The 24,945-nt window shown below is 45.3% G+C and overlaps 1 long non-coding RNA gene across 8 annotated transcripts in view; it reads left to right on the forward strand.

The window, feature by feature from the left end:
* The window catches only part of LOC147117716 (uncharacterized), a 698,822-nt gene that overhangs the window by 336,145 nt on the left and 337,732 nt on the right, over window positions 1–24,945 (forward strand). For 6 of the 8 annotated variants that reach the window (XR_015078510.1, XR_015078511.1, XR_015078515.1 and 3 more), the window contains one exon: window positions 18,353–18,414. This is a non-coding gene — a long non-coding RNA (uncharacterized LOC147117716). Of the gene's footprint in view, window positions 1–4,519; window positions 4,614–18,352; window positions 18,415–24,945 lie in introns of those variants that run through there. The other 2 variants (XR_015078514.1, XR_015078516.1) reach the window with 1 other exon arrangement.

Raw genomic sequence — 24,945 nt, forward strand, 5'->3', positions numbered from 1 at the left:
GGTGAGGGAGGGGACCTGAGTAGGACTGGAACAAAGAATGTTCCACATATCCCGTGAACAGGCAGGCATAGGTAGGTCCCATGCTGGTTCCCATAGCAACACCTTTAATTTGGAGGAAGTGCATGGAGTCAGAGGAGAAGTTGTTCAATGTGAGAACAAGTTCAGCTAGGCGGAGGAGGGTGGTGGTGGATGGGGACTGGTTGGGCCTCTGTTCAAGGAAGTTCAAGTCCGTCTCCATTTCTGGCGATCGGCTTTTGACAAACATCCGCTACAAGCCCACTGACTCCCACAGCTACCTGGACTACACTTCCTCCCACCCCGCTTCCTGTAAGGACTCTATTCCATTCTCCTAGTTTCTCCGTCTCCACCGCGTCTGTCCTGACGATGCCACCTTCCATACCAGTGCTTCCGACATGTCTTCCTTTTTCCTCAACCGAGGATTCCCCTCTACTGTGGTTGACACAGCCCTTGACCGTGTCCGTTCCATTTCCCGCATTTCTGCTCTCACCCCTGCCCCTCCCTCCCGGAATCACGATAGGGTTCCCCTTGTCCTCACCTTTCACCCCACCAGCCTCCACATTCAACGGATCATCCTCCACCATTTCCGCCGCCTCCAACGTGATCCCACCACCAAACACATCTTCCCCTCACCTCCCCTTTCAGCATTCCGAAGGGACCGCTCCCTTCGCGACACCCTGGTCCACTCCTCAAACACCCCTAATAGCCCTTCTCCTTCGCCTGGCACCTTCCCGTGCAAGCGCAGGAGATGCAACACATACCCTTTTACCTCCTCCCTTCCCACTGTCCAGGGCCCCAAATGCCCCTTCAGGTGAAACAGCGATTTACTTGTACTTCTTGCAATTTAATATACTGTATTCGCTGCTCACGATGTGGTCTCCTCTACATTGGGGAGTGACCGTAAGAGTGACCCTGAGCTTCCGGTCGCCTGTCACTTTAATTCTCCCCTCCACTCCCACTCTGATCTCTCTGTCCTCGGCCTATTACATTGTTCCAATGAAGCTCAACGTAAGCTCGAGGAACAGCACCTCATCTTTCGATTAGGCACTTTACAGCCTTCCGGGCTCAACATCGAGTTCAACAATTTCAGACAAAATCTCTTGCCCCCATTTTTCATGCTGTATTAGTTTGCCATTCCTATTTGCAACATTTTAACTTTCATACATAAGCACAGTATGTTCTTTCAATTCCTTCCTCCCCTCATAACCCCCCCCCCTCCCCGTCCGCTGTCTCTGCACCTGTTTAATATCTGTTACATCTTCAGCTTTTTCCAGTTCTGATGAAGGATCCTAAACCTGAAACATTAACACTGTTTCTCTCTCCACGGATGCTGCCTGGCCTGCTGAGTGTTTCCAGCATTTTCTGTTGTTATTTCAGATTTCCAGCATCTGCAGTATTTGCTATTGGTTAAAGGTAAACCTCGACTTGTTCAAAAAAAGCCCCAAAATGTTCAACCCATTGTCCGAAGGATGATGCATTTAAGGGGATGTTAGATAAGCACATGAGGGTGAAAGGAACAGAAGGATATGCTGATAGGGTGAGATGAAGAGGTGTGGGAGGAGGCTCGTGTGGAGCATAAACACCAGCATAGACCTGTTGGGCCGAATGGCCTGTCTCTGTGCTGTAGACTCTGTAACTAAAAAAAGGCAGCTGGTCATAAGTTTTTGTAAAAATATCTGAGCAATGTTCTTCCTCCCCTTTTGTTTCAGTCATTCACAAGCAAACGAAACAAGCTATTTTGGGAACGAATATAAGATTGTGGCCTTTGGCCAGTTCGTCGCAGCCTCTCTCCCTTAAAAAGCAGATGTGTTTCATTCCCAGGAATGCACTGACTTTTACACATGAAAACACGGGTTAGGAAAGGCTTGATTTTAACCTTCATCGCCCTGCAGAAATGAGGTGGCGGGGGGGTGGTGGTGAGGGGTTTAAAATGGCGGTCAGGTGCTTCCTGCTGTGTTGACGCCCGTCGCCATTTTAACTTGTGTTGGTTTTCCGGCGTGTAGCGGTCGACCACCTCAGGCTGGCAGGGGGCTCTGTGAATATTTAAATGTCAGGGGTCCGGTGACATCGTTTGGACCCCGATGAGATTTTAGCTGCCGATCGCGACAGTGGCTCCCAGTGCCGGAAATGCTGGTGAAAACTGTCGTTTGTCAGGATCGTGGCCAGAAGCGGTCACGGCAGTTGAAATTGTTGATTTTATTTAAGGTCTCCTTGTGGGCCAGGAAATGCAGGAGTGCTCCTCTAGGCCCCACAAGGAACTCTCAGGAACTCTCCTGCCCCAGCCTAGGTTTAGCACCCACTCCCCTGACTGCAGTCGCCTCCATAAACCCCTCTCCACACCGCAACACTTACCTTCGTGCCGGGCATCGTTCCCTCGGGGCCCCTAGGATTTCCCACGTATTTTTCTGAATAGGTAATGTGTTTAAAATCACACTTCAGGATGGCTTGGTGGTACAGAGCATGGTTGTAAGCAGGATTATCTGGCAGCAGAGCTCCTAACTCAGCAGGCTCATTTGTGGCCATATCGCACGCAGCAAGGTCCCACAAGCAACAATGAGATAGTGACCACATAGTCTGTTTTAGTGACGTTGGCAGAGGGATAAATGTTGGCCAGGACACTGGGGAGAACTCCCATTGTTCTTCTTAGAATAGGACCATGGGATCCTTTATGCCCACCTTGGGCCTCGGTTTAATGTCTCATCGAAAGACGGCACCTCCCACAAGTGCAGCACTGCCTCAGTACTGCACTGGACTGTCAGCCTGGATTTTGATCTCCGTTCTCTGGAGTGAGGACTTGAACCCACAACCTTGTGATTCAGAGACAAGAATGCTACCACCAAGCCACAGCTGGTACCTTTGATTGAGGGAAGAATTCTGGCCAGGACGCTGAGAAAACTCCCTGCTCTTTGAATAGTACCATGGGATCTTTTTATATCCACTTGAGCAGGTAGGCAGGGCCTTGGTTTATCAGCCCATCTGAAAGGTGGCACCTCTGACAGTGCAGCATTTCCTCAGTAGTACTCTCAAATGTCAGCCTAGATTACATGCTGAAGTCTGTAATGGGCTTTGAATTCCTAACCTTCTCCCAGGTTGCTCACAGTAGATTAACCTTTAATTCCTGGAGACTCCAGGGCATTCCTGGAAGATTGGCAACCTTACCCATGAAACATCTCATCAGTGTTTACTTTAAGGAAAATAAGATGGAGGGCGAAATCTGTTGCCTTACACATGATATCAAGTTATAAAAAATCTGGCTAATTGTCCTCAGTTATGAGGCTAAACAGCTGGCATGTAGAAACATATTTAATATATCATACATTACTCATAATTCCTGACAGCGTGTGTAATCCTGAAGAGCCTGCCCCACTCCTGTAGCCTCCACCTCAGCCCCTCTGTCTGCATTTTTGCTGTCTGCCATCAAAAGAAATGGTAGTGTCATTTGTTTCTCTCCTGAAGTAATTCATTTTACTGATGTTATTCTGACAGGCCTCTAGACCACTTATTTAAACAATTAAGATAAAACCTATCCTAATTTTGAATTACTTCAAATTGGCTCAAGAACGACAGCTCAGGGATGGGATGAAAGTTGAGAATCCTTTTTCAACACCGGCCTGCGGGAGTAAGATTCATTGTCTGAAGTATTAAAGCATACTTAGTCATCGTGTAAAATGCTGATACTATTTGAGATATATAGACATCAAAGAGGTAAATTCTGGCAGGGCTGCTAATCCAAGAACAAAGGGCCCTGCCTCCTGAAAAGAGTGCTAGGTAAATATGTCATATATGCATGCTCAAAGTAATTAAGTTTATGGACTGGAGTATATTATATAGACTGGCAACTTTATTTCCTTAGCACTGCAAACAAAGTGGCCTAAATCTCCCTGTGTACACTCTCCATACTGCCGTGTTGCCATGGGAACTGTTCAGCAAGTCAGAGTCTCAGTATGACAGCATGGGTAGACGTCTCATGCTGGTGGTGATGGCCTTCGATTGCCCTCTCTGTCTGACTGCACTCAGTCAGCAGACTGGAGGTAGGTCACGTGACCGGGCTTCACTGAATGGGAAAAAAAAAGTGGCTTGCACATTGAGACGGAATGAGGTTTTTGAGAGGGGAGAATGAAACACAGCGTGATAGTTTGTGAACCTGAGGTCTGTAGAAAGATTAGGAAATTAATAATGGCCACGAAGATTAAACTGATAAATTAAGCAGGTATCTTATCTTGCTAATTTGTCAGATGCTTTCTAAAGAGTAATGCTAAAATGTCATGTGTTATAAGTTTCCAAATTGTCAGCTCTTTGCCCCCCTCCCCCACCTTACCTTAAATTAGAGAAACTCAGCCTCTGAAAGCGAGCCTTCTAGCTATAATGCAACTGTAAAACTAACTAAATGAATTTGGTTTACAAAAAAAAGCCTATTTCTCTTGCAATAGACTTTCACAGTTGGAAAAAAAAACCATGCCCTTGGTCCTAATGTTTATTTGTAATTGTCTTTACTGCTCTGATTTTAGTTTGTCACTCAGAATGATGCTGTGAAGTAGAGAATAGTGGCCTCACTGTGATTGTCATGCCGGGCTATAATTGGATTGGACAACGAGGTAAGTACGGACATTATAAACATGTATCACTTGAGGGACTTTAGTTATATGGAGAGACCAGAGAAGCTGGGATTGTTCTCCTTGGGGGAAGGGGAGATTTAATAGAGGGGTTCAAAATGATATGAGGCTTTGATAGATTAAATAAGGAGAAACTCTTTCCACTGGCACGAGGGTCGGTCAACAGAGGACACAGATGTAAGATAATTGGCAAACGAACAAGAGGAGAGATGAGTTTTTTTACGCAGTGAGTTGTTGTGATTTGGAATGGACTGCCAGAGAGGCTGGTGGCAGCAGATTCAAAAGTAACTTTAAAAAGGGAATTGGATATATACCTGAAAAGTTAAAAAATTGCAGGGCTATGGGGAAAGAGTGGGGAGTGGGACTAATTGGATAGCTCTTTCAAAGAGCCGGCATCATGGGCCAAATGGCCTCCCTCTGCACTGTAAAATTCTATATGAAACCAACGCCATGATTATACATCTAAATTTTAATTTAAAAAAACCTCCCATTTCCTCCCTTCCTCTTCTGAAGTTACTGACCATTGCTGGAGTACTTGTTCCACAGGCACTAGTAACTCCTCAGTACCACCTTCACGTATATGTCCGCCAGGGAGGGTGGCACAGCCGAGTCCGATCCTGTTCCCGTCCGACATCCACACTACTTTCCAGCAGATGTAACTTGAAAGCAATCAGGAGCTTATAAAACTTGACTCTTACTTTTTCACCTGTAGGTGAAGGGGTAAGGTAGCTACTGAGAGTGAGCAGAGGTTTCTATCCTAACTGTCTAGGCTGGATTTCAGCCCTGGTCCCAGAGGATCCTTGCCCAACATACCCAGGATACATTTTTAAACCTGTTTCTACATTAAAGCTCAGATTCTTTGAATAGCTACTATTTTAGTAACCTTGAGTGCATGCTGCTGGACAACAGGAGAACAGGTTTTTGCTTGAGTTTGGTTGCATTAGGAAGAAGATATTAACCTGAATGCAATCTTCATCTTCCTGACCTTGTCAAAGACTTGCACTGAAATCTACAAAAGAAGAATCTACTGATGTCAGCAGTTTAAATTTCTATAATTATCGCAATTGCCTGTTGAATATCAATTACATTTTAGAATATTTATATTGGTTTCCCTCTTATTCTATATAACCTCCTGACTCCAGCTCCTGTGACAAAACTTGCTGTTACTGTAATCCTAGTCATGTGATGCAATTAACCTCCTGGTCCTACATCAGTGTCACCTTTAACCTTCATCACACTACTTCTATTATGGCAAACTGGCTGTGTCGTTATTAGAAGAGCTGGACTCAACTGTTGAAAACTATATAATATGTGTGTATAAACATGTATGTTCGTCCACAAATATGTATCTGGGAATATACACATATATGCACATGTATGTAATGATAAGAAAGAAAGACGCCTTTCAAGACCTCAGGATGTCCAAAGCGCTTTACAGATAATCATGTGTTTTTTTGAAGTGTTGTAATGCAGGAAACGTGGCAGCCAAACAGCAATGAGATAATGACCAGATAATCTGTTTCTGATGTTGGTTGAGGGATAAATATTGGCCAGGACAATATATTGGGAGAACGTCTGTAAAATAGTGCCGTGGCATCTTTTACATCCACCTGAGAGGGCAGATGGTGCCTTGGTTGAACGTCATATCCGAAAGGCACCTCTGACATTGCAGCACTCCCTCAGTACTGCACTGGCGTGTCAGCCTAGTTGATGTGTTGAAGTCGTAGGAATAACAATTGACTGGCAATTAGTTTAAGGCATTACTTTAATCTTGAGGCTTCTGCTGACATTTATAAACGGCTTGGAATTCACTTGACGCTCGTGGATTTAGGGTCTTATCAGAAGTGCTGTGATTTGTATCACATTCAAGGCAGCCATTCGCCCATCTATGACCCTACACGTGCTGATTATTCTACTTGTTAATTCAGCGAGAAGACCCCAATACCCCATGGCTTTTGGTTTGGAATGCACACAACTGACCTCAACTGGAAAGACACACTGCAGCTGTACTGCTTTGAGAACTGCGAGAGCTCCAGTTAAATCAAAACGCCAGACGTGCTAATGAAGCAGCAGTACAGTAGCACTGAACACAGAGGCACTAGTAAAATGCATTGCGAATGGTGGTCATTTTGCTGACCATGCTCATCAGAGTGGTGGGGTGGTGGGAGGGGAGAGAGAGGGTATAGGATTGTCGGTAGACCACATGGAGTAGAACTGCTTCCTACATGCGTAAGTGTTTAAAAATAAAACAAATTCTCGATGCAGGTGGTTTAGCTGGAAGTACATGTGAGAGTCTTTTGGCTACTGTCTGAGGCTCATGGTTACTTTTGAGGCCTGAATGTTGCAGCTAATGTAAAAGGCCTGAGTCTCATGGCTACACTCTGAAGCTTGAGTCTCGCAGTTAATGTCTGAGGACTGAGCCTCTCGGCTAATGTCTAAGGCTGAGCAAGTCTGTGGAAAAAGTGATACATCAATCCCATTCTATCACCTTCGGAGTAACTTTTTAGCTAATATATAATAATAACAACAACAACAACTTGCATTTATATAGCGCCATTAACATAGTAAAACATCCCAAGGCGCTTCACAGGAGTGAAATCAGACAAATATTGACACCGAGCCACATAAAGAGATAATAGGACCAAAAGCTTAGACAAAGAGGTAGATTTTAAGGAGTGCCTTAAAGGAATAGAGAGGTGGAGAGGTTTAGGGAGGGAATTCCAGAGCTTAGGGCCTAGACGGCTGAAAGCACGGTCGCCAATGGTGGGGGCGAAGGAAATTGGGGATGGACGAGAGGCCAGAATTGGAGGAATGCAACGATCTTGGAGATTAGTAGGGCTGGAGGAGGTTACAGAGAGAGGGAGAGGTGAAGCCATAGAGGGATTTAAGCCCAAGGATGAGAATATTAAATTTGAGGCATTGCTGAGCCGGGAGCCAATGTAGGTCAGCGAGCACATGGGTGATGGGTGAACGGGACTTGGTACCCAATTGAAACTGCAATAAAGTTAAATGGCTCTTATTTAGTATTATAGCAAAACATTATCAGCTGACCTGTTCAAAGTGACAAGCAGTCATTAGAAGCAGCTGTATTTTCTGAAAGAGCGCTGTTGTTGAGACACGTGCACTCCACAGACATTCGCGGTCTGCAGAACTGCAATCACTGACATAAGGCTCTGGAGCCTGAAGGCTCTGGCACTTAATTGTAAAACCAAATTACATATCCTCCAATCATTCCAATAAAGGAATTAATTGGGACTCCAAAGAGAATGTTGCTGGTTACTTCACTGCAAATTAGGGTTGCCAACTCTGGTTCGACTTATTCCTGGAAGTTTCATTACATGTCCTCCCACCCAAAACCACCCTGCCCCCACGCTCCAGCTATTGGTCGCCCGACATATCCTTCCTTGCAGTGCTCCGCCTTCCCACAGCGGTTGGAAAGCTAGAAGACTCTTTGTTACAACAACGACTTGCATTTACATGGCGTCTTTAAAGTAGTAAAATGTCCCAAGGCGCTTCACAGGAGCATTATCAAACAAAATTTGACACCGAGCCACATAAGGAGATATTTGGACAGATGACCAAAAGCTTGGCCAAAGACATAGGTTTTAAGGAGTGTCGTAAAAGAGGAGAGTGAGGCGGAGAGGTTTACGGAGGGAATTCCAGAGCTTAGGGCCTAGGCAGCTGAAAGCACAGCTGCCAGTGGTGGAGTGATTGAAGAGGCGCGCAGAGATCTTGGAGCATTGTAGGGCTGGAGGAGGTTACAGAGATAGGGAGGGGCGAGGCCATGGAGGGATTTGAAAAAAAAGGATGAGAATTTTAAAATTGAGGTGTTGCCGGACCGGGAGCCAATGTAGGTCAGCGAGCACTGGGGTGATGGGTGAACGGGACTTGGTGCGAGTTAGGATACGGGCAGCAGAGTTTTGGATGAGCTCAAGTTTTTGGAGGGTGGAAGATGGGACACCTGCCAGGAGAGCATTGGAATAGTCGAGTTTCGAGGTAATAAAAGCACGGCTGAGGATTTCAGCAGCAGATGAGCTGAGGCAGAGGTGGAGTCGGCCCGATTGGATGACTCGGGACTGTCAGTCAAACAGCTTTTTATAACTAGTAAACAAGAATGTTCAAAGAAAATTTAAAAAGCACTTTTTTTAATGCCCCTCTGAGTTTTCTCTCTGGTTGGTTGTAGCAGTGTCCAGGAGATTAGTCTTTAATTCCTGGAGACTCCAGGACAATCCTGGATGGTAGGCAACTCCAATGTAAATTGTGACCATTTCTGTGAGAGTTGTGTTTCAGCTCCGGGAATGGCGTGAACGTTTTTAGCTGATTCTGAAGTGAAAAGAAACCAGTAAACATTGTCACGTCCTTCAGCGCTAGACCACTGGGGATCGGATGCTTCCTCTGCACAGCTAAGCCACTGGGGAACACAGAGGAACCCCAACCAGGAGAATGCCAGGGTACAAATTCATACAAACCACTGGAACATCAGCAACATGATGCCTAATCCTGCCACAAGACCACCAAGCATCTGGTGTACTCCCCTCCCACTGGACTGCCAAAGCTCAGACACAAACCACCCTTCAGCAGATTTAAGAAGATCTGTATGTTCCCTGCCTCATCTTGGCCAAGGAACATGTTTAGGCCTCAAACCAAATGCAGTGTGCTTTAAACTCTACATTGGAAATAGTGGTTACGCTTTTATTTCAAAACCAAGTGCTTTCATGCACACAGTTCTTTTTGCAGCTGCCGTTTCTTGGATTGTGGTGGAAACCATCTAGAAATAAAGAGCTTATCTTCCTCTCTGCTAATTTTTGTGAAAGCAAAGACAAGCAAGGTGCCATTAGACATTGCAGCACCTTCGGTGCTGCTCTCAGTATGCTTACAGTTCCAAAAATGGACAAACGCTGGCAAAAATTGAGTTAAAAGACAGTCTGACTTTTGCTTGTTAATGATGTCGCTAATGATGAACTTGTTCTGCATTTCACAGCTGGATAGTCAAATCAAGAAGCGGATATTTTAGTCCAGCTCATAATTGGAGATAGTGAGTGACACCCAGAGCTTCTGCTAACTTGTTTGTCTAAAGAAAGAAAGACTTGCATTTATAGAGCGCCTTTCACAACCGCAGGACGTCCCAAAGCACTTTACAGCCAATTAAAGTGTTGTCACTGTTGTAATGTAGGAAATGTAGCATCCAGTTTGCGTACAGCAAGCTCCCACAAACAGCAATGTGATAATGACCCAATCATCTGTTGTAGTGATGTTGGTTGAGGGATAAATATTGCCCATTGTCCATTAAGTAAGAATCTGCTTGATGCGATACTGAACCATACAGGTTGATAAGGATTCCTAAATTAGCTGACCTTAGCCAGGGTAACAGGACCACAATTGGCCTCAGTGCGTCCTCTGGCTAGGAAGGGGAAACATCAACAAGAGCACCTGTTTCCGATCTCCATCTGGTAACCTCCAATGGAAGCTGAGTGGGTCTGGACACAGGTAAGGACAGGATCAGGCTTGCCTGAGATGCCCTGAGACCTGCTGTCTACGGTCCCCTTGTGGAGAACAGGTCCTCGCTACCTCTCTCTCATCCTTTAAAACGCTCCTTAAAACCTGTCTCTTTGACCAAACTTTTGGTCACCTGCCCTAATTTCTCCTTACGTGTCTTTTAATACTCCTGTGAAGCACCTTGGGACGTTTTCCTATGTTAAAGGCACTATATAAATACAAGTTGTTGTTGTTGTTGTTGAGGTACCATTGGCAGCTGAAACGCTGATGCTTGAACCTTGACTTGAGTCACCACCTTCGGGAGAGATGGGGAAAAAATTAAGTGGGGCAGAGATTAAAAATTACACTTAAAGCGATGCAGTTTTCAATTTGAGAATCATGCCCATCTTGACTCTTTATCAGATCTCACAGAGAACAGCACAACAAATGAACCTGAATGGAAGACAGCTCTCCCACGACACTGAGATTAAGGCATATATAAAAGGATTCAGTTTGAAAATGGTAGTGTAGGAGTGATGTGAGGTGCAGAGTATATTTTAGCAGAAGTTTTGAGCAGAAACATCAAAAAGACTATGCTCGAGTGTGTGTCTATGAAAGACGCCTGCATTTGATTCAACTGCATCGTAGCTCTCTTCCCCCGCACACTCTTGCATCCTGGTTTCAGTGAACTGCGTCTTTCTCAGTTTAGAAAGAGGTGCAATGTAAACAAATTACTTGAATATCCAGATGTGGCTATGGCGCATAAGAGCAGGGGAGTGGGACTAATTGGATAGTTCTTACAAAGAGACATCACTGGCACGATGGACCGAATGGCCTCCTTCTGTGCTGTAAGAATCTATGATAATGATAATTGATAGTGCTATTGATCATCACTTACTGTTTACCAACTTACTGATGAACTATATTGACACTGGTATTTGCAGGGAGTTATAAAGGGAGAACCTGATTTAGAAAAATACCCCACAATAAATGCAGTCTCTGTCACTTGAAATGGGCCTCCTCCTCCATTTTAAAATTGACCTCCCTAGCCCTCTCTAGGTTTCCACTTCGCCGCGCCATCGAGGGTGCCTCTGTCAGTGTTGCTCTTGAGCCAACCAGTAGGAGGTATGCAGGAAACCAGCTAATGTGCGTCACTCTTGATAGAGCGCCTTCTTCTGTTTGGCAGCTTCTCTTCACAGCCGTGATTGAGAATGGGAATTGGCGCAGGGCAACCTGCGGGTCAGAACCCACATCCTCTCACCCTGTGGCACACTACATCGACACACCAGCTTTTAGTGCAGCCGGCTTACGCTCAGCTTTCTTTCAATACACAGATTCGTAGTTCTTCACTGCAGGGCCAGGTATTACGCAGAAGATCAGCTGTATGCGGTTTTGCAGTGGCTGGAGCCACTTCAGTGGCAGATAGTGGATAAGCGCCAGATGTAATAGGTTCATCATCATACCTGTGTTTGCACCTGACCCTGACTGAGTGTGGCGATCATAGAATTACATACAATTTACAGCACAGAATCAGGCCATTCGGCGCAACAGGTCTATGCCAGTGCTTATGCTCCACACGAGCTTCCTCCCATTCTTATTTACTTCATCTCACCATATCAGCATATCCTTCTATTCCTTTTCCCCTCCTGTGCTTATTTAGCTTTCCCTTAAATGCATCTATGCTATTCGCCTCAACCACTCCATGTGAATTAATTGAGCTACCCAGAAAATGTATTGAAGTATATCCTTAGGGGGTATAAAATATATCCTTTAAGAGATAAGAAGAAATGTTATGCATGTCTAAATTGTGAATTAATTGTGCATCTCCTTTAAGAGGGCTCTCTCTGCTCAGCTTCAGCAAGAAACAATATAGACCAACAGGAGCCACTAACTTTGTATACAGAGGAGATACAAAGGTTTTACAGATTTACAAGTATTCAGCGTGATTGCATCAAAACAGCACCACCTCACTTATGAGTGCCATCATTGTGAGGAAAATGACAAATTCTGTCTCCTTTCCCAAATAAGGGGAAAACATTGTCACACACTTCTGCACAGACACAGCACTTAATATCTCTGGCGATTTTCAGCAAATAACTTGTGTTATTTTTGTTTTCAAGTCAGATCTGACATGCTAAAGCCCACAGTAAATACGTCGGCTCTACCTATTGACTAATTTCAATGCTCCTTCGTGTTCTATGATGCGAGGCAAGGCTTTTTAGTTGATTTGCTTATGAACACTCAATGTGTAAAAAAAAGAGGAAAGAAAGATCATTGCTCCAGCACCTTTCATGACCTCAGGATGTCCCAAAGTCAGTGAAGTACTTTTGAAGTGTAGTCACTGTTGTAATGTAGGAAATGTGGCAGTCAACTTGCGCACAGCAAGGTCCTACAAACAGCAATGTGATAATGAGTAGATAATCTGTTTTAGTAATGTTGGTTGAGGGATAAATATTGGCCAGAACTCCCCAGCTCTCTTTCAAAAGAGGACCATGGGATCTTTTACGTCCACCTGAGAGGGCAAATAGGGCCTTGGTTTAACATCTCATCTGAAAGATGGCACTTACCGATCAGTGCAGCACTCCCTCTGCAGCGATCTAATGTGTCAGTCTAGACTTTTGTGCTTAAAGTCGCTGGAGGGGGACGTGAACCCACAAACCTTCTGACTCAGAGGCGAGGGTGCTACCACTGAGCCACGGTAAATAGTTTCTGCTGTATGATGCGATCGGGATGATGTGTCACACAGCCCTTCTGGTTCTGCTCCTATGCAAGGGGGAGGGAGAAAGTTGGCCAAATGCTTTGAAGACAGAGTGCCTTTAAGCCCTGTTTATATCCGGACTTTTAAGTTAACCCACACATTGAAGTTACAGCCACTGTGCCTCAGAATCGCACGCATCAAGAGTAACAAGAAAAGTACGCTGATTTCATCCAGCAGTGAAAGCACTCATTGTGTCCAGATGGTTTTGCTTCTCAGTTTTGAGCGCCTGGATTCAATCTGATGGTTTAGACACAGAGATGGTGCCGAGAAATCCAATAGGAAGCCCAAGACATTTTAGCTCCGATATTTATTCGGGGCTGGGAAGAGAGCGGGGTCGAGGATTTACGGACGAGAAACCCGGAAATATGGGTTTCCCGCACGTCCTGCAGAAATTAACTGCAGGACATCTTTTAAATTTTGTCAACCGGCTTCCTACCCGACAGCCAGCCTGATTGATAGGCCTGTCGGGAAAGCTGCCGGGGAGCGAATGTCAGTTAAGTCTAACATCGCAAAGATGGTCGGATATCGGGGAGGAGGTTGGCTGTCACAGGTGGGGCTGTACATTGAGAGGAGTTGGACATCGTGGGGGGTGTCAGCTGATCATGGGTGTTGGGGGTCAGCCAATCACAGGGGTCCAACTTGTTGAGCATGGGGAGGCACTACTGCTCCTGGCCCACAAACAGTGTTATATAGGTACTTACCTCATGGATCTGGCCTTTCTTGCCTCCTTTTACCTGCCAGGATTCCCAAGGCCCGGGAATCCCGGTGTCCAAGAGTTAAAAATATAAATACTATTGAAAAGGAGATACGCTCCTTCTTTAAAAGATTTAAGTGACCGACCCACCTCCTGAAAGTGGGTGGATCGCTCACTCCTCTGACCCGTCTCTGTTAAAACCGAATGTGGGTGGGTTCAAGGTGAGTTGGGGTCAGATTTGAGAATTTTAATATTTTTACCTTTCCACCCACCCCCAACCTATCCGTCCTTGGGGGTTAAAATTCCCCCCTTTTACTCTTGGACATCATCTACAGTAGGATGTCCGTAAAGGCATGGAGTAAGTGGTCACATGGTTTGGGACAGTCCATGTTACATCACAATACCTCACAGTGGCTGTGTGTTGCAGTCCCCACCACCTATAACGTCCACGGTGTCAGCCATGTGGCTCAGTGGTACCACTCTTGCCTCTGAATCAGAAGGTTGTGGATTCAGAGTCCCACTCCAGAGACTTGAGCACAACATCCAGTGCAGTACTGAGGGAGTGCTGCACTGTTGGTAGGTGCCGTCTTTCGGATGAGATGTTATACTGAGTCCCCATCCGCCCTCTCATTTAGATGTAAAAGATCCCATGGCACTATTTCGTAGATAAAGATGGGAGTTCTCCCCAGTATCCTGGCCAACATTTATCCCTCAATCAGTATCACTAAAACAGATTATCTGGTCATTATCACTTTCCAGCTTGTGGGAGTTTGCTATGTGTAAATTAGCTGCCGCGTTTTCCACATTACAACGGTGACTACACCTCAAAAATACTTCATTGGCTGTAAAGTGCTTTGGAACATCCTGAGGTCATGAAAGGCACTATATAAATGCAAGTTTGTTTTAATATCTCATCCGAAAGATGACATTTCCAACAGCACAGCTCTCCCTCAGTACTGCACTGTGTCAGCCTAGATTTTGTGCTCCTGTCTCTGGAGTGGGACTTGAGCCCATGACCTGTGACTCGGAGATGCGAGTACTACCACTGAGTCACAGCTGACACTTTACAGGTGAGCAGGGGAATCCATCACAGCAAAAGCAGCAGTGAGATACGGGCATTGCTGACCTCCTCAGGGTGCAATAGATGGCATTCACGTAACTTTACGAGCTCCCGTGGTTAACCCCTCAACTTCCTCAGAAAGGGCTTCCAATCCCTCAATGTACAGATTGTGTGTGACAATATTCAAAGGGAATCCTGCATTTCAACACGAGATCTGCTGGAAAATGTCATGATAAATTAATTCTTCGGAATTCGGCTCTCCCTGAGCTCAGCAAGGAAGAAAATCAGGTCACCGGCTGGCTTGCTGGTGACGAGATGTATTCCCTGCTCCCAAGAATAATGACCAAACTAAGAGTGACCCAAATAGCAGCAGAGAAGAGCTGGAACGAGGCACAGACCTCTAACACAATGTTCATTGAGAGGACCATTGGGGTCTTAAAGGGGCGTGCTTGCTGTCTTGACAGGTCGGGAGAGGGTCTGCAGTAAGCTCCAAGCATCCCACCTTGTTGGAATCTGCTGTGCCCTGCACAACTTCTCCATCTAAAAAGGCCTGGACTTGGGCATTCCTGGGAACAGGGCCCCTGGCTGCTTTGAAGACAGAACTAAATGGGGGACAGCATCACAATGACTGTCACTCTGAAGACTCCTTAGTGACTACTGTAAGGATATCAGAGCACAACTGATCACTGAAATCTCCTCTTCTGTTTAACACAGTCTACCTTTGTCACCACTGCCTTAACTCCTTCGTCCAGCCTTTAAATAAAGGATACATCTTTCAATCCAGTACCCATCCTAGAGCATTACAACACATCAGACATCTTTGTCCCCACCTGACCATGCCAATAATGAAATGAGATGACAGGAAGTACAGTTGCAGAAACTTCTTCGGTTGTTTACTTTTTCAGGAAAACAAAACTTGCAGAAGAGCTTTTTTTCCACTCATTCACTTATCAGGCTCAATCATTTTACATTTTGATCAGATTGTATTTTGGTATCTTGCACAGAGAGATACATTGAATATTTGGTAAGGCTGCATGCGCTTGGATGGCATTGTCTATCGGTGGATTGGGGTGGGTTGTCTGCTGTGTGTGGCTCATGTGGAAGGGAGTTGGACAGATAGTGGTCATTGATCCTTGCATGGTTTTGGAAAGAGGTGTTCCTCTCTTCCGTCGTTCCAGTTGTGCTAGTTGGCCCTGTTTTATGGAAGGGTGCTAAAGTATCTGTGAGAGCTGTTGTACCATCTGTTGTCCAGCAAAGCAGCCTGGACTGCCTGGTATTTGCCCAGTTATTAAGCAGAGGACATGCATCCCCTGTTTAGCATAAGTCCCAGAATGTATCCTCACGTTTGTTGTGGGGTAGGTTGCATTTTGCCTTGGCTGTCAGCAGTGATGCACACTGATTTCCAAGACCATTATCAATGTCATGCTCTAATTTGACACAAATACCATCCACCCCTGCCACTCTACCATTAATCAAGCAACACAGTGCAGAATCCACTTTCAGTGAACTGGGTCATTAATACCTTCTATCTGAGCAGCGCAATCCAGCAGCATTCCAAACCTGTATGTAGCTGGAACCCTACTATAGCCACATACCAACTCTGTATAATTCTGTCTTCAGACTTGAGGGAGTGTATGGGACTGGACAGTCTAGACAAACTCTTTCAAACATGATTTGCAACAGACATTAGACAACGGGTGGTTGATATAGGATCATTTTTGTATAATTGCAGGCCCTTGTGGATGAATGCAACCCTTGGTCTTGCTCCCTAATGACCCTCAATGTCATGACAAGCCGTTATAATAGTCTACCTTTGCAGTAGATCTTGACTGTATGGTTTTAAACATTCGAAGTACTCATCTGACAGCTCTTCCTCCCTTCACAGTTACCTCATTAGACTGCGCTCAGTCAATGAATGACCAGTTATTAAGCTGAGGACATGCATCTCCTGTCAAACTGGCTTTAGCTTCCGTTCTCAGTATCCCAACATAAGTAAGCACCTTTGGAGAGGAGGGGGGGAAAAATGTAGGTTGGAGTGAGGAAGAAAAACACAAATGGCCTGTTTGCAAGCAGAATGCTCAGTTATCTCAAAGATGCAGTGGGAACACAATTTCACTCATATTTACAGTACTTTGGAGGGCTTCCGAAATGTCATCCTCCTGTATAATGTAAAACACCAAGGTTACTGCTGCAGTAGTGAGCAAGGACGCTCTCCGTTATTATCAAGTTCACCCCACATGGTTATCCCGTCCTTTTGAGATGACCCGGGGCCCTTAACTTTATCCCAAGGCTGGAGTGGAAAAATCCTTTTAAAATAATGCTATGTAATTTTATGTGCTAAAAATCACACTTTGTACACTCATTTGTAAAACCCATTTTCATCACAGCATGCCTGGAATTGTTTTTTACAATGACGGACTCAGCCTCAAATTTGGCATGGTGTTACTGTATTTGGTCAAACAGACCCTTTAGGTTCAGCCTGAGGATAATCGTGTTGTCAGGAACAGGTCTCCTGGCCTCCATCTGCACCTAATGGGCTGGATTTTCATGTAGGAGGCGGGACTACAACTTTTGGGGTTGTAGTCCCGCCTCCATCGAGATGTGGCCAATCTACGCGATTTTAACTTGATTGACCTTGTTGAGCCCACCGAGCAGCCTCAGCAGGCCAATTAAGGGCCACCCGGCAACCGGTGATGTCACAGACTGAAATTTCATCTGTCAAGAGGTTTTGACAGATGAAATATCAGCGTTTCACAGCTGTTTGAAGCTGTCAAACACTGACAGTCTTACTTCTAACCTGAGTCCTTCTCCACAGACTCAGTTAGAAATCTCTCCTGCACAGAAAGTTGAAGGCTGTCACTTTTGACATTTCGCAACCATTCTGCTTTCTGTGCCGGTGAGATGAGGGACTCCCGAGACCTAAAGGAAGGAAGGCTGAAAAGGTAAGAAAAGGTCATTTAAACTTCTTTGAACACTTTAGACACACCAAACACATTTACCTTTGCACTCATGCACACATCACTCACCTGAACACTGACATCTCGACCCCTCCAAGTCCTTCAACCCGACGGCCCGCCTCACAAACTTGGCGTGGTTTGGAGCCGTTGGGATTCCCACACTTCAGCATTAAAAATAGGGATTAGTCTAAAAACTGGCTGTTAACTAGCTGTTTACAGGCAGTTAATTGACACTAATCCCTTCCCGCCTCGGATAGGCGGGTCCCAGTGCGGGGCGGGTACCCGCCTCCTTTGAAACTGGCATGGAGGCGAGTTGGGTGCGGGATGGGATCAGGAGCCCTGATTTCGTGATTTTAACCCCCCCACACGCCTCCAATCCCACCTCCACGGCCCATTGAAAATCGAGCCCATTGTCTCTGTTATATCGGGACCTGTGAGGGCTTTAGGACCTGCTTCCGTATCCAGGTTTAATGTAATCAAATTGGCGAGGGTGCTTCATCGGAGCATACACCACTTACACACTCCACATGCACACTGTGTCCTGGGTTTAGAAACTCTCCCCTGGTACATAGGCGGTGGGCTGGAAGGAGATGGAGGCAAGCCTGAGAAGGGGGATCCAGGGCCTGGGAGGGAGTGTAGAATCCCAGGGCCTGCAACTGGGGTGCTGCCTTCTTAGAGATAATGATTTCATTGTGTACAGCAACTTCCTCATAAGAGCCAACTTGGCGTTGACAGGAAATCTTCTCCTGATTCTCTGATGTTTTTATTTTTATGCAGGATTTTATGAATGAGAAGCGGTTGGATTAGGAATGTCACTAAACAGCTGAGCAACTGCAATGGTAAGTGGCTCTTCATCTTCCTGACACATTTAACACCTGCCCTCTGAATTTGTCCATTAACATGAAGACACAGACACAGCTCGCTTACTTATACCTGCTGCTGTGCGCGAGTGCAGCTTGCTAACATTAACAAAATTACTCAGACAAGAAGGATTAATGGCAGGTGGTGTATTTCAAGGTTTATGTACCATAAATGATTGAGAGGACAATGTAAAATACTCTGGGAGATTCACCTTCCCCCGAGCTCTGGTAAACCTGCAACATTTGTTGGCCCTGAATTTCCTATCGGAGGCTTCCTTCGGGCGGATGCCTCCGATCGGAAAAAAATCTACGAACCTACCTGCTGCTTCTGTAGATCCCGAGGCTTCCAATCCTGGGCCTCTCGGGTCCGCGCGGGCAGAGGCCCACGTGATCCCAGGGGTGCATGCGGTTCGCAAGCGGCCCTGGGCTCAGGTGGGCCAGGCGAACCAATCAAAGAAGGGAACACCCCTTCATACTTTTGACAGGTCTATAGGGACAGAACTGTCAAAAGTACGAATGAGGATCACATTTAAAAACACACTAAAACATTAAATAATGTTTTTTTAATTACATAATTAAAATTCCATTTAATTAAATATTTTTTAAATGATTACATTTTTTGAAATAAAAAATTTAATGTTTTTATGGGGCTAAAAATAAACGTAACTTTTTGAAGAGTATTTTTAATTTATAAATTTGTTATCAAATTTAATTTTTCTATTTTACCACACTCTTAAGCTGGTAAAAGCAGGCCTTACGCCAGGCGTAAGAATTCTTTGACCTTTCAGCGGGCGGAGGTTGTGGAAAAAGTGCAACTCTCCACCCGCAGAGGCACTTTTCCCGGGCAGGTGGATGATCTGTCAAGAGATCGCAAGTGCTGGTTTTCAGCGCATGCGCACCCGTGGGGGTCGGAAAATCCGGCCCATTGTTTTGAGGAACAAACAGCAAGAATAAAAGGATACGCAAGGTGCATTTCATACAATTTTTTGTAAACGATGTCATTCTGAAACCGGTAATGATTCAGTTTGAACCGCAAAACGTTAGACTGAGGTAAGCAGGAGTTGGTATTGTGATCGGGAAATAACACCCACTAGGACAGGATTATCACTACAATTGATAGTCAGCAGTAGATGAAGATTTTATATCTGACAAGATGGTAATCGTCTTTACATGTGCAAGCAACAGGAAACCATTCATGTGGTATGTACTCGCAAATAGATGCTGTCGAGACTCCAAAATGATTAACGCAAATTATTATTTACAATACCAATGTAGGAGAATGTGAGTAATCCATTTGGAAGATTGACCTTCTTAGTTTGTGTGTTGGGGAGGAAGGACAGATTCTCCCCTTCCCCTCCTCCCCTCAGAGAAGTCCAATGCAGGCACTTAATTTTGTACATCACAGAAATAGTTTCAGCTCAGCAACGATACAGAGAGGCAGCTCAATGTTGCAATCCTTTGCATTACCGCATGCTCAGGCACTAGGGTTTCCAACTCTGGTTGGAAATATTCCTGGAGATTTCATCATGTGACCTCCTGCCTCAAACCAACCTGCCTCCCCATGCTCCCGGCATTGGTCACCCAACATGTCCATCCTCACAGTGCATGGCCTTCCCAGGCCAATTGAGAAACAAACAGACTCTTTATTAACCAATTGGATGATTCTTGACTCTCAGTCAACAGCCTTTTTTCCCCATCGCCAATATTTTTATAACTAATAAGCGAAAGTGTTGGAAGAAAATGAAAAAACCTTTTTTTCAACACTCCGATGATTTTTCTCCCACGTTGCTTGCAGCAGTGTCCTGGAGATTAACCTTCAATTCCTGGAGACTCCAGGTCAATCCTGGAGGTTTGGTAACCCCATCAGGCACATATGACTTCCTAAGTTGTGAAACCGGTGCGACCTCTAAGGTCCCATTTATCTGTGGGTTTTTTTATCTCTCTTTTTCCCAGCATGTGTCATTGTTGCTATGAATAGCCAGACTACATTTGTGTACTTGTCTGCCCACATCCTTCACTTGTGCCTGAGTACAGTTTCGATAACGTCAGTCCCCAAGCCACATTACAAACACACGGTTGCAGCAGGTGCAGCCTGATAGATTGCCTTGCTGCTGCAAACCAGTCGATGCTGTTTATTAGGAACAGAGGTGTGGCAGACTCTCCTTAAGTAGCAATTTCCACAGAAAAACCATGGGGTGTTGCACAGCTCTAAACTGTTACGTTGGCCTGTATCTGGCAGGCAGACGTTGACAATTTTTTGTACGAGTTATAAAGCTCCTGCTCTACGATTTCTAGACATGGAACAATGGACAATAAATGTTGGCCATTATTTACTTAAATGACCTCTGATTGCTTTTTTTTCTTCATACCTCTTCTTCCCCTCAATAAATTGATTTTCCCTCAACATTTTTCCATGGATATTGCCCCTTTAAGACAGAAATATGGCCAGTTGGGAACCAAAGGTTACACTGAAAAAAACTGATCCAGTTTTCTTTTTATAAAAAATCAGCTCATGAAATAGAAATTCCTTCAAAAATAGCTGCACACGAAATCCAATACAGCACTTTCCTCCTAACCCTTTCTGATAATCTGACATTTTAATTTGATTGCACTGTCAGATTTATTTTTAACAGGAACATATGTAAAGGGCTGCAAAAAAAATTGCTATAAAAGTCGAGAGATGTTAGGACTGTAAGCGGTGAATCTCCTGGCCCATGTAAATCTGTCAGCCATGGCTCAGTTGGTAGTCTTGTCTCTGAGTCAGAAGGTTGTGGGTTCAAGTATCTCACCCAGAGACTTGAGAACATGATCTAGGCTGACACTCTGGTGCAGTACTGAGGGAGTGCTGCATTGTTGGAGGTGGAGAGGGATGCAAGGAAGTAATCGGAGATGGCCTTAGCTGTGTTTGGCGCTAAGGGAGTAGGGAGGACACATGAGATGGCAAGGTCACGGGGATGCTGTGAATATGGGTAAGTGAGTTTATATGGAGGGAGAGATTAAGGGAGGCTAGGAGGGCAGTGACCTCAGAGGAGAGAGAGCATGATGAGTAGAAAGAAAAATTTCCATTTATATAGCACCTTTCAAAACCTCAGGATGCCCCAAAGCGCTTTACAGCCAATGAAGTACATTTGAAGTGTAGTCACTGTTGTAATGTAGGAAATGTGGCAGCCAATTGCGCACAGCAAGCTCCCACAAACAGCAATGCGATAATGACCAGATAATTTTTTTTGTTATGTTGATATACAGATAAATATTGGCCAGGACACCGAAGATAACTCCCCTGCTCTTCTTTGAAATAGTGCCATGGGATCTTTTAAGTCCATCTGAGAGAGCAGCAGTGCTCGGTTTAATGTCTCATCTGAAAGATGGCACCTCCGACAGTGCAGCACTCACTCAGCACTGCACTGGAGTGTCAGCCTCGACTTTTGCGCTCAAGTTTCTGGAGGGGGACTTGAACCGACAGCCTTCTGACTCAGAGGTGAGAATGCTACCACTGAGCAATGGTAAATAGTGTCTGCTGCATGATGTGATCGGGATGATATGTCACGCAGTCCTTCTGGTTCTGCCATTACACAAGGAGGAACCCACAACCTTCTGACTCGGAGGTGAGAGTGCTACCCACTGAGCCACGGCTGAGATGAAGGTTGAAATCACCAAGGATGAGAAATCGCTCTGTGCAGAGGCTGAGGGAGGAAAGCAGTGACGATATCTCAGTGAGAAACGTGGCATGGTGGGTGGGCAGTAGAGATTGAGGATTTTAAATGAAAGGCGAGAGGAGTGGAACAAGGTGAGATGCTCAAAGAAGGAGAAGGGGGCAGACCAAGGTGTGATTTGGTGATAAGGGCCACACCGCCACCGCGGCAGTCTGGGCGGGGCAAGTGGTGGAAAATATAACCAGGTGAGGAGGCTTCATTTAGGGGGAAGGTGTCATTACCTGTCAGCCAAGTTTTCATCAAGGCCATAATGTCCATGCAATCATTCACAATAAGCTCATGGCTGGCAAGGGCCTTGTTCACAAGTGAACGGATATTCTAGAGGGAGATGTGGAGAGGACTAACAGCTGATCCGCTGGCAGAGTCCATAGGGTCAGCACTAAGAAGGGTGAATGAGACGGGAAGGAGGTTGGTAAAATTAGCCCCCAGCGGGTGCGCTGGACGGGAAGGTCGGTGAGAATGTAGGATGGGGCAGTTGGGGTTGCTGCTCATAAGGAGGCAACAATGAGTGCCTTGATGGGACCGTCGGAGGATGCCAGGTGAGGCACAGAGGGAAGCTGTAGACTTATCCAAGAGGTAGTCAAGCCTGGCATCAACGAACTGATATCCAGATTCAGAGACAGGTGTGGAGGGCGATTGAGTCCAGAAGCTATTTGAAAAGTTGTGTATTGGAGGACACACTGCTGAAGGTATTTCCGTGCATAGCAGTTTGAAGTGCACAGCATGTCTTGCAGACGCCAGAAAAATTCCATTCTTTTTCTCATTATATTTTTATTTGATAGCACGGGCTGAGCAATAATTGGGCCTCTTGGTGGGGACCTATTTCCTTGAAGCCAAAACAACATTTAATAGGATTCCCGCCTTTTTAACAAGGAGTCCCGGAGGCTCTTAAAAGTTTTATATCCTCACTGTTTGCTACACTGTAGTGGTGTTAGCTGAAAGCATGGACATTGTGTGAAGAGAAAAGATTTCTAATATACTCTATGACCCTGGTTTCTCCCTTCGTTAAGTGCAGGTGAAAACACATGTGAAAAATTGACTTGCACATCAGCAGTTTAGGATGACTCATACTTCGATATTCCCTTCCTCCTCCTAAATAAGCAAATGTACTCAACTGCAGTGACCAAACTCCAAATTATAGAATTATTACAACAGGAACAGGCCTTTTGGTCTATCAAGTCAGCACCACTTTTTTTCTCCATATGAGCTACTTAGTCTAATCCCACCCTCCTGCTCACTCCCCACACCCTTTTATATTACCCTTTTATCAAGCAACTATCTAATTGGTGTTGGCCATGTCTCAATGGCAGCACTCTCGCCGTTGATTCAGAAGGTCATAGTTTCAAGCCCCACTCCATAGACCTGAACACATAATGTAGGCTGGCACTCCAGTGAACTACTGAGGGAGTGCTGCACTATCAGAGGAGCCGTCTTTCAGATGAGACGCTAAACCGAGGCCCTGTCTGTCCTCTCAGGTGGACGTAAAATATCCCACGGCACTATTTCGAAGAAGAGATGGGGAATTCTTCCAAGTGTCCTGTTCAATATTTATCTCTCAACCAACAGATTATCTGGTCACTTATGTCATTGCTGTTTGTGGGACCATGCTGTGCATAAATTGGCTGATGCGTTTTTAAAATTACAATAGGGACTACACTTCAAAAGCACTTTGGGATGTCCTGAGGTCGTGAAAGGTGCTATATAAATGTCAGCCTCTCTTTATAGTGGGCCTTAGCTGCCTTGTTTACATAGAAACATAGAAGATAGGAGCAGGAGTAGACCATTCGGCCCTTCGAGCCTGCTCCGCCATTCAATGAGATCATGGCTGATCATCCAAATTCAGTACCCTGTCTCTGCCTTCTCCCCATATCCCTTGATCCCTTTAGCCTTAAGAAATATATCCAACTTTTTTTTGAATATATTTAATGAACCGGCCTTCACCGCCCTCTGTGGCAGAGAATTCCACAGGTTCACCACTCTCTGGGTGAAGAAATTCCTCCTCATTTCAGTCCTAAATGGCTTACCCCTTATCCTTAGACTATGACCCCTGGTTCTGGACTCCCCAGCCATCATAAACATCCTTCCTGCATCTAGTCTGTCCAGGCCTAACAGAATTTTATAGGTTTCGATGAGATCCCCTCTCATTCTTCTAAACTCCAGTGAGTATAAGCCCAATCGACACAATCTCTCCTCGTACGTCATTCCTGCCATCCCAGGTATCAGCCTGGTGAATCTTCGCTGCACTCCTTCCGTGGCAAGAACGTCCTTCCTCAGGTAAGGCGACCAAAACTGCACACAATACTCAAGGTGCGGTCTCACCAAGGCCCTATACAACTGTAGCAAGACATCCTTGTTCCTGTACTCGAACCCTCTTGCTACGAAGGCCAACATACCATTTGTCTTAACCGCCTGCTGCACCTGCATGCTTACCTTCAGCGACTGGTGCACAAGAACACCCAGGTCTCTTTGCACTTCCCCTTCTCCCAATCTATTGCCATTCAAATAATAATCTGCCTTCCTGTTTTTGCCACCAAAGTGGATAACCTCACATTTATCCACATTATAGTGCATTTGCCATGTTCCTGCCCAATCACCCAATCTGTCCAAATCGTACTGGAGTTTCACGACATCCTCCTCACAGCTTACCCTCCCACCCAGCTTTGTGTCATCTGCAAATTTGGAGATATTACATCCAATTCCATTGTCCAGATCATTAATATATATTGTGAACAGCTGGGACCGATCCTTGCGGTACCCCACTAGTCACTGCCTGCCACTCGGAAAACGACCCGTTTAT

The sequence above is a fragment of the Somniosus microcephalus genome, chromosome 5 (assembly GCF_052327205.1).
Source record: "Somniosus microcephalus isolate GS21.2 chromosome 5, FLI_Smic_1.0, whole genome shotgun sequence".
NCBI lineage: Eukaryota > Metazoa > Chordata > Chondrichthyes > Squaliformes > Somniosidae > Somniosus > Somniosus microcephalus.